The sequence below is a fragment of the Odontesthes bonariensis genome, chromosome 8 (assembly GCF_027942865.1).
Source record: "Odontesthes bonariensis isolate fOdoBon6 chromosome 8, fOdoBon6.hap1, whole genome shotgun sequence".
Taxonomy (NCBI): Eukaryota; Metazoa; Chordata; class Actinopteri; order Atheriniformes; family Atherinopsidae; genus Odontesthes; species Odontesthes bonariensis.
In genome coordinates, this window is record NC_134513.1 from 25,723,109 (window position 1) to 25,741,594 (window position 18,486).

At 42.8% G+C, this 18,486-nt stretch overlaps 1 pseudogene; it reads left to right on the plus strand.

Annotated features, from left to right (window-relative positions):
• Positions 1-199: 199 nt before the first annotated feature.
• LOC142385696 (uncharacterized) lies at positions 200-11,312 on the plus strand (annotated as a pseudogene).
• The last annotated feature ends 7,174 nt before the right edge of the window (positions 11,313-18,486 follow it).

The following is an 18,486-nucleotide window of genomic DNA, read 5'->3' on the forward strand; positions in this document are numbered from 1 at the left end:
TATGGGAGGGGTCTGCACTCCTGCAGACAATCAGCAATTAGTGAATCAGTACAAAGCAACTCCTGTTGTTGGAAGCGTCAGTCTTCAAACGAAGGCTGTCGTACAAAGGCACTTGACTTTTTCAAGTCCGACTTCCTCAAGGACGATTTTCATCTGGACGGTCCCTGTAAGTGTAAAGTACCATTTTTTTCAAGAAACCATGTGCTTCATTCCCGTTCTCTCCTCTCGGTCTTGGCGCCCACGCAGATACAGGGTCAGACCCAGAGGCCGGGACCCCACTAACCTCATCCACCCTTCTCTCTCTACTCATGTTGAGCAAGTGGTGGCAGGGGGGCTGTGGAACTGCCAGTCTGTTGTGCAGAAGGCTGAGTTTATCTCAGGTTATGCATCCATGCTCTTCCTTAACTTTCTTGCTCTGACAGAGACCTGGATCACCCCAGAAAACACTGCCACACCCGCAGCTCTGTCTGATGTGTACTCCTTCTGTCACACTCCCAGAGCTGCGAGGCGGGGGGGTGGTACTGGCCTGCTGATTTCCAAGGACTGGAAATACTCTCTTTGTTCCCTCTTGCAATTCTCTCCCTCCTCCTTTGAATTTCATGCTGTCACTGTCTCTCACCCAGTCAAGCTCACCATCGCTGTAGTTTATCGCCCACCAGGCCCTATTGGGGACTTCCTGGAAGAGCTGGACACTCTTGTCTCTCACTTCCCTGATGATGACTCCGGCCTCACCCTTCTCGGTGATTTCAACATCCAGACAGAGAAGCTTCACCCTCTTGTTTCTCTTCTCTCCTCCTTCGACCTAGCTCTCTCCCCATCTCCTCCTACCCACAAGGCTGGCAACATACTGGACCTTATTTTCACCAGGCACTGTTCTAGCGCCAACCTCTCTGTCACTCCTCTTCATCTCTCTGACCACTACTTCATGTCCTACACCCTCTCCCTCTCTTCTCCCTCCCGACCTCCCCCCACTCACTTGGTATCTTCTCGTCCCAATCTCCGCTCTCTCTCCTCCACTGACTTCTCCTCTTCTGTTCTCTCTGCTCTGCCTGCCCCTGAATCTTTTTCTCTTCTTTCCCCTGACATTTCTACTGATCTTCTTCTCTCCACCCTGTCCTCTCTGGACAAACTCTGTCCCCTCACCTCCAGGCCTGCACGCTCAGCTCCACCTGCCCCTTTGCTGTCGGACTCAGTGCGTACTGAGAGGCGGAGCGTGAGGGCGGCCGAGCGCAAATGGAGGAAAGGTAAACTTCCTGAAGACCTTCTTGCCTTCCAGTCCTTGCTTTCCACTTTTTCCTCCTCTCTCTCTGCAGAAACTGCCTTCTTCTGTAACAAAATTCAAACTTCTGCTTCCAACCCCAAAAAACTCTTCCAAACTTTCTCATCCCTCCTCCAACCCCCACCCTCTCTCCCCTCCTCCTCCCTCCTCCCTGACGATTTCGCCGACTTTTTTGACAAGAAGGTTAACGATATCCGATCTTCCTTCCCTCACCTCCCAGCTGTCCACACCACCCACACCTGTCGCCCTCCCACTCCTCCCTCCCTACCACCGTCTCCCTCACCTCCCTCTCTGTCCCACTTCTCTCCCCTCTCTGCAAATGAGGTCCTTCACCTTGTAACATCCAGCCACCCCACCACATGTTCCCTTGACCCAGTCCCTTCCCCTCTCCTTCATTCTGCTGCCCCTGATCTTCTTCCTTACCTGACCCACTTCATTAACACATCTTTGACATCAGGCTCTTTTCCTTCTGCTTTCAGGACTGCCAGAGTCACTCCTCTTCTAAAGAAACCAGCTCTTGACCCTTCAGATATCAAGAATTACAGACCGGTATCCCTTCTACCCTTTCTGTCCAAAACTCTTGAACGTGCTGTCTTTAAACAACTGTCCTCTTACCTCCACCAGAACAACCTCTTGGATCCCTACTAGTCCGGGTTCAAGGTGGGCCACTCAACTGAGACTGCCCTCCTAGCAGTAACTGAGTCACTCCAAACTGCTCGAGCTAGCTCTCTCTCCTCTGTCCTGATTCTCCTGGACCTGTCTGCAGCATTTGACACAGTGAACCACGTCATCCTTCTCTCTACCCTGGAGGGAATGGGGGTTTCGGGCTCTGCACTCTCCATGTTCTCATCCTACCTGACAGATCCCTCCTACCAGGTCACACTGAGAGGGTCTGTGTCGAAGCCACGTAGGCTCACCACCGGGGTTCCCCAAGGTTCGGTCCTGGGTCCTCTTCTTTTCTCCCTCTACACATCTTCTCTTGGTTCTGTCATCCACTCCCATAACTTTTCCTACCACTGCTATGCAGACGACACCCAGCTGATTCTGTCTTCTCGGGGTGGATGTCGATGCACCACCTTAAGCTCAACCTGGACAAGACTGAGCTGGTGTTTCTCCGGGGGAAGGGCTGCCCATTCAGAGACCTGGCCATCACCATGGATGACTCTGTGGTGACATCAACCCGGACCGCGAGGAATCTGGGTGTGACCCTGGATGACCAACTGTCGTTCTCGCCAAACATCGCATCAGTGACCCGTTCCTGCCGATTCCTCCTCTACAACATCCGGAGGATTCGCCCCTTCCTCACCGACAAGGCAGCACAGGTGCTCATCCAGGCTCTTGTCATCTCCCGCCTGGACTACTGCAACTCCCTCCTTGCTGGCGCCCCGGCTTCTGCCATCCGACCTCTGGAGCTGGTTCAGAAAGCTGCTGCTCGTCTGGTGTTCAACCTCCTCAAGTTCTCCCACACCACTCCCCTTCTCCGCTCTCTACACTGGCTCCCTGTAGCTGCTTGCATCCAGTTTAAGACTCTGGTGCTGGCCTACAGGGGAGTGGAAGGAACAGCTCCTTCATACCTCCAGGCTATGGTCAAGCCCTACACCCCCGCCCGACCACTTCGCTCTGCGGCCACCAGGCGCCTGGCTGCCCCGTAACTCAGGGGTCCCTGCGCACGATCAACACGGTCACGGCTTTTCTCTGTTCTGGCACCCCGATGGTGGAACGATCTCCCGACTGATATCAGGACAGCTGAGTCGCTGCCCATCTTTCGCCGCAGGCTGAAAACCCACCTCTTCAAGGAAAACTACCCTCCTCTGTCCAAGTTCCTTACGCACCTATTGTTTCCTCCACCACTGGCACCCTCTATACTTTCATTACCCCCTACCCGAACCAGGGTTTGAATCCCATTCCTGCTTTTCTTACCTCTTTTATTTCTTCCCCTACCTGAACCAGGGTTTGCATCCCATTCCTGCTTTTCTTACCTCTTTTTTTTCTTCCCCTACCCAAACCAGGGTTTGCATCCCCACCCCGCTGTGACTGGTGTGCAGTTGGTGAGAGGCTGAGGTATCTGACTTATCGCACTTACTCTAGAACTAGTTTTGCTCTTAGCTGTTTGGTATTGGCAGGAAATGCAATTGTTATTTCTTGTGACCTGAAGTTCTTTTGCCTACTGATGTTGAACGCACTTATTGTAAGTCGCTTTGGTTAAAAGCGTCTGCAAAATTACCGTAATGTAATGTAATGAAAAATACAACATATTTATGTATTTTGACACCTGCCTCTTGTGAACAAGGAAAACCTCCATGAAAACATTTAAGTAAGGAACAATTGGAGGAACTCTTGGGAAGAAATACACAAGAAGGGACCCTCTTCCAAGGTCTGAAGGTGTCAAAATACTCAAGGTTAAAACACACATAGGTAAATCATAAGATGTTTTAGAAAATTTGTCAAATACAAAAGAGAAAATAACATAAATAAAAGGAAACTTATCCATTTGAACAATAAATACAGAAAAATAAAACATATTTCTGTACTTTGACACCTGGCTCTTGTGAACAAGGAAAACCTCCATGAAAACATTTGAGCAAGGAACAATTGGAGGAACTATTGGGAAGAAATACACAAGAAGGGACCCTCTTCCAAGGTCTGAAGGTGTCAAAATACTCAACATTTACCTACGTGTGTTTTAATCTTGAGATTTTACAGAAAATTTGTCAAATACAAAAAAGAAAATAACATAAATAAAAGGAAACTTATTCATTAGAACAATAAATACAGAAAAATACAACATATTTATGTACTTTGACACCTGGGGTCCGTTTCACGTAGCAGGTTCAACCAACTCTGAGTCTATTCCTGATCTCTGAGTTGATCTACTCTGAGATAGAAAACCCTGAGTTTTCGGTTCCAGAAACGTTGATTTGAGTGAGGTTAATCAACTCTGAGTAAGTTCACCTTGAGTTTAGCGCGTACACCACAACTTTAAAAAGCCAGCATCAATGGAGCCCCGATTCGACGAGTCACCTTGGCAACGGGGAAGAGGAGGGGCTAAATTTTTCACCAACCTCGGATTGGAAATCTTAATGCGCTCATACGGCGAGTTTCAATACGTTTTTAGAAATAAGTGCAACACCGCTGCAGCAGCAAAAGTGTAAGTTTAAATGTAGTCCTTTGCAATCACAATAATATTACAGGGAAACTGCTTGAATGGTAGCCCATTCATTTATTTCATTTAGGTGCAATCCCGCAGGGGAGAAGCGCTCTTGGCAGCAGTTTAAGATGAAATATAAAAACATTGTTCAAACAGGTGAGACCTCGGCATGGAGGTACCTCATTTTGATCATGTTTTACACTGTAAAATAAATACTAAGTGGCTATTTGACTGTGCAGTTATTTTATTCCCAACATAATGCTGTTTTCACACACATAAACTATGTCTTCTCATCTATATCATCCATCCATACATTATCTATACACCGCTGAATCCGTCAGTCGGGTCGCGGGGGGGCTGGAGCCTATCCCAGCGGTCAATGGGCAAGAGGCGGGGTACACCCTGGACAGGCCGCCAGTCCATCACAGGGCCACATAGAGACAAACGAGTCAAACAACCATACACACTCACAGTCACTCAGAAGGACAATTTTGAGTCGTCATCTATATCATGTTCTGTTAAATAATTAAGCCTATTTAAACTAACACAGACTTCTACTGAGCCAACAGAAAGAAGGCAGATGCCCATAAAACGGGTGGTGGCCACCACCTCTAACGGGAGGGCAGTGGCAGCTGAGGGAATCCCCGGAGGGAATCCACCCCCCACACACGAGTGCCTTTATAAAATATAATAGGCCTATATATGTCTTTTTTAAGCCTATTCATACAAATATTTATTTGTCTTTTATGTCTTTTTTTTCTTTTGTCCCATCACATTCTGATGGTCCCGCTCAAAAAGATAATTGTCTGTAAATGCAAAAATCTATGCGCGGTCTGATAACCATCTCCGACGAATATTTATTTCTCTGCGCAATAATGCTGCACCTTCATCCACATGATCGTTGTCAAAAGGACATGTTGGTGAAAAAAGTTGCCTCCTACTGTGCCTAATGGACTTCTAGAAGTAGAAGAACTCGCTCTGCTGACTGAATGAATGAGGAAATCAAATGGCGTGTGTGGCTGAAAGAGGGCGGAGACAGAAAGAAACTCAAGGTTTCTTGAATAAAACCTGGTCCCGACCAGGTTAGGTTCAGAGAGTCTGTTACTCCGGTAACTGACCGTGAGGTTAAGTTACCTCTCTTTGTGAAACAGGCTAGAGTTACCCCTCTTTCTCAGGGTTGAGTTACCTCCCTTTGTGAAACGGAAAACTCAGGGTTTCCCTCATTTCAGGGTTAATCAACTCAGAGTTTTCACTAAACCGGCTACGTGAAACGGACCTCTGCCTCTTGTGAACAAGGAAAACCTCCATGAAAACCTTTAAGTAAGGAACAATTGGAGGAACTCTTGGGAAGAAATACACAAGAAGGGACCCTCTTCCAAGGTCTGAAGGTGTCAAAATACTCAAGGTTAAAACACACATAGGTAAATCATAAGATGTTTTAGAAAATTTGTCAAATACAAAAGAGAAAATAACATAATTAAAAGGAAACTTATCCATTTGAACAATAAATACAGAAAAATACAACATATTTATGTATTTTGACACCTGCCTCTTGTGAACAAGGAAAACCTCCATGAAAACCTTTAAGTAAGGAACAATTGGAGGAACTCTTGGGAAGAAATACACAAGAAGGGACCCTCTTCCAAGGTCTGAAGGTGTCAGAATACTCAAGAATTACCTACGTGTGTTTTAATCTTGAGATTTTACAGAAATTTAGTCAATTACAAAAGAGAAAATAACATAAATAAAAGGAAACTTATCCATTTGAAAAGAAAAATAGAGAAAAATAAAACATATTTATGTATTTTGACACCTGCCTCTTGTGAACAAGGAAAACCTCCATGAAAACCTTTAAGTAAGCAACAATTGGAGGAACTCTTGGGAAGAAATACACAAGAAGGGACCCTCTTCCAAGGTCTGAAGGTGTCAAAATACTCAAGGTTAAAACACACATAGGTAAATCATAAGATGTCTCAGAAAATTTATCAAATACAAACGAGAAAATAACATAAATAAAAGGAAACGTATCCATTTGTACAATAAATACAGAAAAATACAACATATTTATGTATTTTGACACCTGCCTCTTGTGAACAAGGAAAACCTCCATGAAAACCTTTAAGTAAGGAACAATTGGAGGAACTCTTGGCAAGAAATACAGAAGAAGGGACCCTCTTCCAAGGTCTGAAGGTGTCAAAATACTCAAGATTTACCTACGTGTGTTTTAATCTTGAGATTTTACAGAAAATTTGTCAATTACAAAAGAGAAAATAACATAAATAAAAGGAAACTTATCCATTTGAAAAGAAAAATAGAGAAAAATAAAACATATTTATGTATTTTGACACCTGCCTCTTGTGAACAAGCAAAACCTCCATGAAAACCTTTAAGTAAGGAAAAATTGGAGGAACTCTTGGGAAGAAATACACAAGAAGGGACCCTCTTCCAAGGTCTGAAGGTGTCAAAATACTCAAGGTTAAAACACACATAGGTAAATCATAACATGTCTTTGAAAATTTATCAAATACAACAGAGAAAATAACATAATTAAAAGGAAACTTATCCATTTGAACAATAATTAGAGAAAAATACAACATATTTATGTATTTTGACACCTGCCTCTTGTGAACAAGGAAAACCTCCATGAAAACCTTTAAGTAAGGAACAATTGGAGGAACTCTTGGGAAGAAATACACAAGAAGGGACCCTCTTCCAAGGTCTTGTGGGAGAAGGATGTCATGACATGTTCATGACTTCTGGCCTAGTTACATCCTGGGCCTTGTTGACTGGTTCAGAATATTGTTGATAGTTAGAATGAGTTGTTTAACATTAGGCACCTCCAGAGAGTGCCACGTACGCTTGTTTTGATAAGGACCAGCATAAAGATAGATCACAGAAGGAAGACGACGGACATTTTGTACATTCCGAATGCACGTTTTGCTGTGACGGTTTGTTCAATAAACTCCCCAATGGACGGCTGACCAACGCGGGATTCGACTCTAATTTCTCCACAACACTGTTTATCTACCTGACTTCTGCACAAGACAACTGATGGTCCCAACCCCATTTATAAGGCAAGAAATCCCACTTATTAAACCTGACAAGCCACACCTGTAAAGTGTAAACTGTTTCAGGTGACTACCTCTTGAAGCTCATCAAGAGAATGCAGAGTGTGTGCAAAGCAGTAATCACAGCAAAAGGTGGCTACTTTGAAGGAACTAGAATATAAGGCGTATTTTCAGTTGTTTTACACTTTTTTGTTAAGTATATAATTCCACATGTGTTAATTCATAGTTTTGATGCCTTCAGTGTGAATCTACAATGTCAATAGTCATGAAAAGAAAGGAAACTCTTTGAATGAGAAGGTGTGTCCAAACACACACACATATATATATATATATATACACACACACACATATATATATATATATATATATATATATATATATATATATACATATATATATATATACATATATATATACATATATATATACATATATATATATATAGATTATTACAGACCACCTTCAGCGATATCATCATCAGCAGCCTCCCACCAACCCCCCTCAACAGAAGCTGTTCAATGTACGCCATCAGGTAAATATGGACTATAGATATAGACTACCTTTGCCCCCGAACAAAGATATAAGGTGTGGACAATGATATGGTATGTTGTGATTCCTCGTTACATTCTTTATGAATATTGGTTGCTACAATGCAACCAGTTATATTGTATGGTATGTTTCTGTATTATGTTTCCAATTCGTGTTCCACGTGCCTCCTTTTGACTTTGAGCACCTGCCCCTCCAAAGGTCTCTGCACGGCCCTGCTCCTAAATATGATTAATCTTAAGCCTTTACTTTTAAATAACAGGCCTGTTTTGTCCTAATCTAGAGCACTCACACAAAAGCACAGAGACAGATGGAGGCAATTTTGCCGCTGGCCCTTTTCACATATAAACACATGTTAAAATGAAACTTACTGGATAGCAAACAACTCAGGGTTAGGTCTTAAAAATTCAAACTTCTTGGTTAGGATTAGGAAATTATCTTGGTCAGGGTTTAAATATATTGTTATATATAATAATATATAACACGGACACCGTGCCGTATTTGGGAGGAGAATAATGTCTGAAAACAAATTAAATCAAATGAAATGTATATATACATAAAAGATAAGTAAATCATATATTGTATGTAATGTATGTTAGTGTCAATTATGCTTTTGAGCTGTGGGGTTGACTATTATTCAAAAGTAACACAGCAGGTAGCGCTTACTCTATACTTGATATAATACATTTCCAGCATCATATCAATGGGTGGAGATAGACTGCTAGATAACCAGATAGAGAAATGCCCCCCCCCCCCCCTCCTGATTGACATTAGTGCTTAGAGAGAAGCCTGTGATATTTGATAATGTCCAAGTTCAAGACAGCTATGGTTACATCATTTTGTAGATCAGTGGTTTTACCATGGTTGGCTGTGCAGCCTTTGGATGTAGCAATCGATCAGAGAAAGGAGTCCGGATGTATGGCTTCCCCAAGGACATTGACTGCTGGAAAAGATGGTTGACGATGGTCAGCAGGCAAAACTTTCATGTTAAAAGTGACAACAACAACAGAAAACTTTGTGAATTAAGTAATGGCCACAAAGGTTTTATGATCAATTTACTGAAAGGGTATTGTACACCTGAATGTAAAGAATAACATTACAATTATAGTTCAACAGAAAATTTGAAGTATGCAGGGGAAACTGGACTTAGCCTATGACTTATGACATCATTACCATCATTACACTTTGAGGACAACCAGTTCGTGGACACAAAAAGAGGCACACGGAAATTGAGACCAGATGCTGTCCCAACCATCTTTATCCATCTCCCCAAGTCCAAGAGGAGGAAGACACCTTCGAGGATGATGGCTTCTGCAGAAGTTAAAACACCTGATGACCACTCTTACTGCATAAAATCAAACCTTGGTTTGAAACCAGTGAACACAGTCTTTCCACAGTTTTTCCCATTTCATGTATTTAAAAAACAAGCCATTGTCAACATACTTGTCAATTTCACTTCTTCTAGGGATGTAGTAAATACATATAACACCAACAATATGTTGCTACAGATTTTGAGGAAGAAATTGAGGTGCAGTTAGAGGCGAGTGAGAGGGATGTATCAGGTGACATGAAGCAGAGGTCAGCAGACTACCAAGCCCAGTCAGTCAGGGGCCACTAGTCCAGGAACCAGTGTGCCGAGGGCCAGTCAGTCAGGGGCCACTCGTCAGGAAACCAGTGTGCCATGGGCCAGTGTGGAGGAACTGCTGAGGGAATTAAGAAAGGAAAGATGTATGAGGATAAAAGCAGAGAGGGCTCTAGCACAACAAAAAAGAATCAATTTGGCACTTAGGAGGAGAAACAGCAACTTCCAACAAAAGTTTACTTCAATTTTCAATCGGGACCAGATTCATGCACTCAGCCAAAAGAATAAAGGGGTGATTCGGTGGGGCAATGAGACCATAAAAAAGGCAATTCAAGTTCAATTTTATAGCGGGCACAACGGGATACAAAACCCTGAAAATCATGAAGATCACTCTGCCAGACATCCACAGACATTAGACATTAGGAATGAAATAAGTCTCAGTACTTTTCCATATGACCTTAAGTGATGCAGGAGTAGACAGACAAAACAATCAGGAAAGTCTGGGAAACCAAGGGCAGATTGATACACACACATTATTTGAATTCCTCAGAGACATTATTTGAGTTAGACAATTCATATCCAATCACATTTGATCAACAAGGGATCCACCTCGGGAAACTAGGAGACATATATACGAGGTGTAACCGGGGATACGGGGCTCGGGCTGACGGATTCCTGCGAGAGTTCTGTCAGACTGAGACCAGCGCTGAAATGCTCCACTTGTTGCCATACCAATAAAGACTTCATTTTCACTTGAATTTACTCCGGTCCGTTCTTGAGCCTCCTACTAAAAGAACCCGATCTAACACTGTCCAAAGAAGAATGCAGCATGTAACACTGAAGTCAGGAAGTGTTGAGAGAAGTTTTTGACATGCTGAAGCTAAAGGCTGGTAGCATGAGCCAAATGGAGAGGGATTCTGTGCTAACCTTGGATGAGAGTGCCCTTGTCGGTGGTCAGACCATCACCATTCCACAAGATGTGGTGAACAAAGAGCACTTCCAGTCCAGTGAAGTGTCTGAAGGTCCCTTACAGGACCTGGTTTTCTACCAAGAGGGCATGACACTAAAGCTGGCTCCCAACCTCTCCAAGGGTGTCTTGGTGCCTAACCACCTCGAAAAGATGAAAGTTAGATCAACCATGCACATCTTCAGTAAGTCGACAAGTGCTGCCTTAAAATGAATCAAACCTCACCACATCATGGTTCCTGGAGAAGATGGACCACTGCTTTGACCTTATGTCGTCCTACCAGGTTGTGACTGCCCTCACTTGATTCAAAATGGGGAAGTACTAAAAGGCCATCAGCTTTCTACAAGAGAGCGTACCACCTTTTTCATGGCCTAAAGATTTGGGAAAAGAGCAGCTGGAAGCCGGTCCAGACAGGATTGGTTATGGCCACAACAACCATACTGCAGGTCCAGGAAGATCTGTTGAGCCAGGGTGACAAATGTTTACCTCACAAGCCGGTTCACGCAGGACTGCCTGGAAAACAAGTTTGGATGCATACGTCAGAGGAACCCCGTGCCAACACCTGTGGAGCTCCACAATGCCCTGCAGGCTGTCACTGTCACAGCAAGAGTCAGAACAAGAAGGCCAAGAAGGTTCAACCTCCTGCACCAAAGGCCATAACATCTAGGCCACTACAAGGCTACAAGGGTATAGGCCCCTCCTCCTCTTCATCTGTCAATTAATCAATCAGCAGTGCAAAAATGGAGAAGAAACATAAAGGAGGAGCGCAAAAATTGAGAGAAAAGAAAAGGCACGCACAAGCAAATGGCCAAGTGTCAGAAAATTACAAATTTATTTTCTGCTGGTGCATCATTCTCATCTTCAGCAGCACCTGCAGCTTTTGCGTCGACATCTGGAGGAGAACGTCACCGGAGGAAGATGCTAGTCAGGTAGGTGGCTGTAATGTGATGACATTGTTTTCTAGCTTGCTAACTTTTAGCACAACGCATTTAGGCTGTAAAAACGTCATTATCGTGTGTGGACTAGGCCCGGGCGTGAAACATAGATATGAAACAACATGATGTAGGAGAATGTTCAATAGATTTAAAGGCATGGTTGGTAATCCTGGAGAGCTAGCAAGAGAGCAAGCAAGATTTGAAAGTAGCACCGCCGCTAAGCGGGATGGATCAGTGCTCCATTGAAAGCCACGCCCCCACAAACTTTAACGCGCATCTGACGGTGGGACTCATGTCTCATTCATCTGTACATATTTCATGAAAATAACAAATCCCCCAGAAGCAAATAAAATAATTACCTGTCCAGCAGGTTTTTTGTCCTCGGCCCGAGGAGTTTGAATTGGTCAGTCCTGCAGCGGCCACAGAGGTCTTATTACTGGAATTTCCCCTCGGGGATTAATAAAGTATAATTGATTGATTGATTATTTTCGACCCTTTTTCTAAATACATGATGTGTAGAATACTCTCAGGATAGACGGACCATTTCACCCAGTATTACAAAATGTGTTTCTGAACAGGATCACCAACCATGCCTTTAAGTAAATTTTAACATTTCAAATGCATTTACTATTTGTAACGGTTAGTGAAGCTACAACTTATTAGTGACTAAGATGAACTAACTTTTACTAAACCTGGTTTAGGAGACCATTGTGTACTTGAGAATCAACCACAAATAGTACAATACATTTTTACCTATGTTTACTTATCTGTTAAACCACAATTTCCATAGTTATATTGTTTATTTTAATGAAGCTTTTTATATGACAATTCTCCAAAACCAAATGTCTTTACTCATATCTCCTGCCAGGCTGAGTCACCATAGCCTGGGCGAAAGCCGACTGTTGACTTTGTCAAACAGTCTGGGAAAACCCAAGAGGAATCCGTTTCCATGGAGGGCGGGACCTTACCCAGCAACTTAAATTCATTGGAGTAACGGAGTTCCCTTAACCAATCATAATGTTTAGAAATGACGTTGGTTATGCGCCGAGGTTCATGCTTACTCTCGCGAGTCTCTAGCTCGCGAATCACGCTTCCCACATCCGTTTTCATTATACCGGTACCATTTGATAAATCAAACTTTTCCCAAAGCCAGTTGGAAGGAGAGCTACGACATCCTTGCCACTAACAAAATTGAAGAGGCATTCCTCTTGCTCTCGTTTTATTGTGTAATGATCTCCAGAGTTGAGACAACTTCATGGATAGCTTCTAGCATTCTTCCGTCGCCATGTTTATTTCCGCTGCGGTTGAACTACAATTATATGGACTACAATGGACTCCGCGCGTGAGTTCTGCGTCACCACTCACAACTGTTTGCTGATTGGCAAAACACTGAGCGAACCGAGGTAGGGGGATTTGGCCAGACTATGTGCGGAGCCAAAATCTTTGGCCGGAAGTACGTAGGATGGCGTCGCCAGGCTAGAGTCACCATCCCAACAGAGTGAAAGTGTCATGAAGGAAAGCAGCCTATACACACTTGACGAGGTAAAGGCATATACATACACATATAAGAAAAACCATCTAGAGAAATGAATAAAATAATAATTAAAATGTGTGTGATGCTTAACACCATAATTGTGTACAACTATTAAATTCTACTATTTTGTTTAAGTGGTAACTAACATAGTACTACTCTGTTATCTAGAGTGACGATATCATAAAAATGAAGAGGGCAATACTGCACAGCAGTTGCCAGAGCCCAGCACCAGTGGCATGATGGTAAAGTTGATGTTTTTTTGACTAGCTGTATTTTTGTCCAGATAAAGACAAGAGCTCTTTTTCACAACTTTCTGTAGCTGCTGTCTCGTTGTAATAAATCTATTACTGTCTATAAGTTCTGCTACCAATGGTACTGCTCAGCTCGATATTTGAGGAATACACAACCAAGACAGAAAAAGAGGTTGGGTCAGAGGATGCTGAAGATAAGGTGGAGACAGTCAACACAAAGTGCTCATCTTGCAAGGACTGCCCATTGTGCTGAAGAAGTACAACCTCCTGACAGATGCATAACACATAATCGGCCTTGCCTACATGTGAGCACAGCTTTTCAACACTTAAATTCATTAAGGACAGGCTCAGGAGCACTCTCTCTCAGCAGCACCTGGAGGCATTTATGCTCATGGCCACTCAGCAAGATGTTCTGAAGATGCTGGATAGCGAGGACATCATAGATGGTGTTGCGGAGAAACGTGTGCTGCTGCAGAAATTGCTGCTTCAGTAAGGTGATGATAAAATAATTATTAGTGTGAATTACATGTTCACCAGTCTTCACACTATTAAGCAACAATTCCAGACTATTCTAAGTAACTATGAAAACTATTATATATTAATTCTAATCAAGGCCTCAGATGAAATTATGTGTCATTACCTCTTCAATAATGTTTACATGCATATTTATTTTGTCTCCCACAGTCAACATATTTGTTCCACCGCCATCATCCACCTTTGCCCCATTGGAACTATTGGCGTCTCCATAACCTGGTAATGTCATTTTTTACAACGGGAGTCAATGGGTATGTCGCAACTCTGTATTACTCTATAGCTCTGGATGGGAGTACAAACATCTTAGCCCGCATAGTTATTAATTTGGATAAAAACTTTGCGATAACTGAAGAACAGTTTGATCTCTTGAACAAAAGGTTAACATTTATCCCCATTTTTAATATTGGTTAATTATAATTGTATTGGCACAAAAGAACCACAAGGTCTGAATATTCAAAATAATTTAAAAAAATATATTTGAGATGGTCAGAGCAACAATTTGGAATGGATAATCCATTATTTGGACATTCTTACTATAGGAGGTTAATTTCCTTTTTTAAAACAATATATTGTCCCATTTTATTTATTTGTTTCTTAATTATTATTTTTTTTGCTTTGGTTCTTGTTTTTTTAATTTTACATATAACCCTAACCCTATCAAGCCTAAACATTTTCTATCCCCTAAGGAATTCTACACCTTACACATACATTTATTTACATCCATTTTGTATTATAATCACAGAGAAGACAAACAAAATATTTATTATATTTATTTATTTAGTCTCAAATCTCTGCGCGATCTTTGGCCCGATGTCGACAAGATTTTCACTCGTGCGACTATTTTGGAGATCGGGCCGAGTTTTGGCTCAATCGTGCGTCTCGCATCGTGTAGTATACATGGGGTAACGACAAACGATTAAGCCCTCCCGACCACCTCCCGATTGATCGGATGAAAATCAAACTTGTTTGAAATCCTGGTCGCCCCTCGTGAGGCTCTCGCACAGTTGAAGCAGTTGCACGAGCCGATTTACCTCATCCTGTCACACTACGCATGCGCGAACATAGGTACGGAAGAGAAAATTGTCAACAGAAGAAGACAACAGAACAGCATGGCAGCGACCGGCGACCGAGTCCGTCGTGTCTTGCAGTGTGAGCAGCCAGATCGCATCGGGTCGTACAGTGTGAGAACAGGAATCGTGAGCTGTGACGTTTTAACCCTTGCGATTCACTCGTACAGTATGAGCAGCAGCTGAATCACGCGATTGAAAAAAAAAAAATCACACAGTGTATGCCCAGCTTTAAGGCTTGAAAGAATGGAGACCACACCGCTGCTCTTTCGAAGGTCTTTATTTTCCTCAACCTTTCCTCACCAAACATCAGAAAAAAGAGCGCCGCGATTACAATGACGCAAACATTAGCACAAATAAGTAAAACATGGAGCCTACCTGACAAAATAAAATGCCAAATATAAAAGACAAAATGGGAGCTCACCTTTCCTCACCGAACATCAGAAAAAAGAGGAAGAGTTTAGGCAGGACCGTGTCTTTTGTAGTGGATGTTGCCCCCCCATAAACGAATGTACAGAAACAGAAAAAGAAAACAAAACTTTCACCGGACTAGTCTTATACCCAAATTAACCCTTGTTACATTTGTTCATTTGAAAGATACAATTGGAATAAAAACATTTACATCATAACATTCAAAAATCCTAAATTTGAATTTAAAACTGAATTAGAATACATTTATTATAATTCAGATCATGTTACAAGATCATAAAATTAATTTTGCCATACATAAACACATTCTACTCATCATACATTGAAGGAAAGACAAAAACGAAACTTTCGAATACACTGTCCAATCACAAGCCGGGCCTGACATAAGAGGGTATTCAAAGAGTATTTCAAAGATTCAAATAGGCAAAAGATCCAAAGATTTATTGTTAGTTTCATCTAGACACCAGGTATGGAAAAATTACTTCCACAGGTGGCTTGGTTGATTGAAAAGGATTTGGAGAATTGCAAAAAACATTACAAGCCGTATCAAGAGAAATGGAATCTTACACAAGGGGAGGTTAAGACTCTCCAGAAGCTAAGGAACAACAAACACATTGTGATTAAACCTACAGACAAGGGTAGTGCAGTTGTAATTTTAAGCAAAGAACATTGGGACTCATGCAAGAACATTTTTGTATTTTTATTCTAAATTTCTCACTTTTTTCGTACGAAGGTCTCATACGAACACACCTCGTCAGATTCAACAAACGCTCTTAACTTTGAAAAAGTGTGTAAACGACATGCGTAAACATGATGAATCCCACCTGTGCGTATTTAAGTGAACGTGCACGAGGATAGTAAATTTGCATGCTCCGCTCCCAAAATAATACCATATAAGGCCACGCTTCCTGTGCCAGGATGCGTTAATTCATGAGAATGGCACTGAGGCGCAAAAAGAACAACTTCACTGGCTCTGAAATTGAAGTTCTGGTTTCAGAGATCCAAAAAAGAAAAGCTGTAATTTTTTGTAGTGTCAACAGTGGAATTACAGGGCCTGCTAAAGCAAAGGAGTGGGACAAAATCACAACTGCTGTTAATTCTGTGTCTCCTGTGGGGTGTATTGCCACAGAAGTGAAGAAAAAGTGGTTGATATGAAGATGGCTTCAAAAAAAATGTCTTGCCATGGCCAGGCGTTCAATGACTGCCACTGGAGGGGGTCAAAGGGAAACCTGCGTCACCGAGATGGATGAAAAAAAAAATACGCTCCATTACAGGTGATAATGCACTGTCAGGCATTTCAATGGAGGATGTTCCCTGGACACCGACTTGCAACCCGACTGTGAAGATGCGGCCAACATACCTGATTGTAATGGTATGTTTCAAATAATTTCTTGTTTTCATAAATTCAGTGTCATAATGAACTACCATGGAAAAAAATATATATTTAAATAAGGTTTAAGATCCTCTGATTCTACTCATTTTCCCCTTTGTTCCAATGTTATGTATGTGAAAGGAATAGTCAAACAATCATGTTCAATCATTTTATTTAGAGGAAGACCAATTAGACGCAGCCCAACAGCCAGGACCATCTGATGCTCCAGCTCACCGCCGTCTCCCACGCACACAAGTGGTATCCGACGCGGTGCTGAAAAATCAAGAGCACATTCTCAAATGTCTGGAGAATTTGTCTGGGACGTTGGAGAAGATTGCAACTAGTCTTGCATGCATAGCAGATGCGTTGACAACTTCTCAGAACAAAATGTAAAACCAACCTTTCCAAGTCCTTGATTATTTTCAATTATAGCACGATAGCCTTAGCCTGGCGACGCCATCCTACGTACTTCCGCCCAAAGATTTTGGCTCCGCACATAGTCTGGCCAAATCACCCTACCTCGGTTCGCTCAGTGTTTTGCCAATCAGAAAACAGTTGCGAGTGGTGACGCAGAACTCACGCGCGGAGTCCATTGTAGTCCATATAATTGTAGTTCAACCGCAGTGGAAATAAACATGGCGACGGAAGAACGCTAGAAGCTATCCATGAAGTTGTCTCAACTCTGGAGAGCATTACACAATTAAAACGAGAGCAAGAGGAATGCCTCTTCAATTTTGTTAGTGGCATGGATGTCGTAGCTCTCCTTCCAACTGGCTTTGGGAAAAGTTTGATTTATCAAATGGTACCGGTATAATGAAAACGGATGTGGGAAGCGTGATTCGCGAGCTAGAGCCTCGCGAGAGTAAGCATGAACCTCGGCGCATAACCAACGTCATTTCTAAACATTATGATTGGTTAAGGGAACTCCGTTACTCCAATGAATTTAAGTTGCTGGGTAAGGTCCCGCCCTCCATGGAAACGGATTCCTCTTAGGTTTTCCCAGACTGTTTGACAGAGTCAACAGTCGGCTTTCGCCCAGGCTACTATAGCCTACCCTAAAGCCGTGCAATCAGTAGTTCCCTCATCATGATGGCACTTTGATGGGGCAGTCCATGGGGGGGGGGGGGGGGGGGGGGGGTCTTCTGGCATGTTTTCTGCCTGTAGTGGTTTCAGGTAGTGGGACACCCTTGTTCATGGCAATATTATGCAAAACGCAGCCTGGCATGCTTCCCCCCCCCCCCCCCCGCTGTATCCAGACACATCCACCTGGCCTTCAACACACCAATAGTGCGCTCCACCACTGCGCGGGTGCGTATGACGCTCGTTGTACGAGCGTTCCTGTCTCGTTACAGGGTTGACTAAGGGTGTTAACAGCTAAAGCATAGCCTCGATTACCTGGAGAAAATAGTGGATTTTAGGTAAGTAATGCATTTAGGTAAGTTTGCATGGTGAATGTTAACAATCAGACAAGTCACTTACCAACAAGACAGCCTTCTCCATGCTGTCAGTTTCAGTGGTGTGAAGAGGATACGGATATTCAAAAAAAGCAAACTTGATTTATTTCACAAAAAACAAAGTACCAACAGAAAGCGCGGCTGAGCCGGATTCAAAAACCTAAACTGTGGAAAAATAAATAACAAAACACATGGAAACCCCACTTAACTGGGTCGTGGCATGGAGGGTGTTGACGAGGAAGGATCCCACAAAGCAATGAGGGGACCTAGAAACTAAAATACTGTGGAGGGTGATTAGGGATTGAGTGCAGCTGATGGGG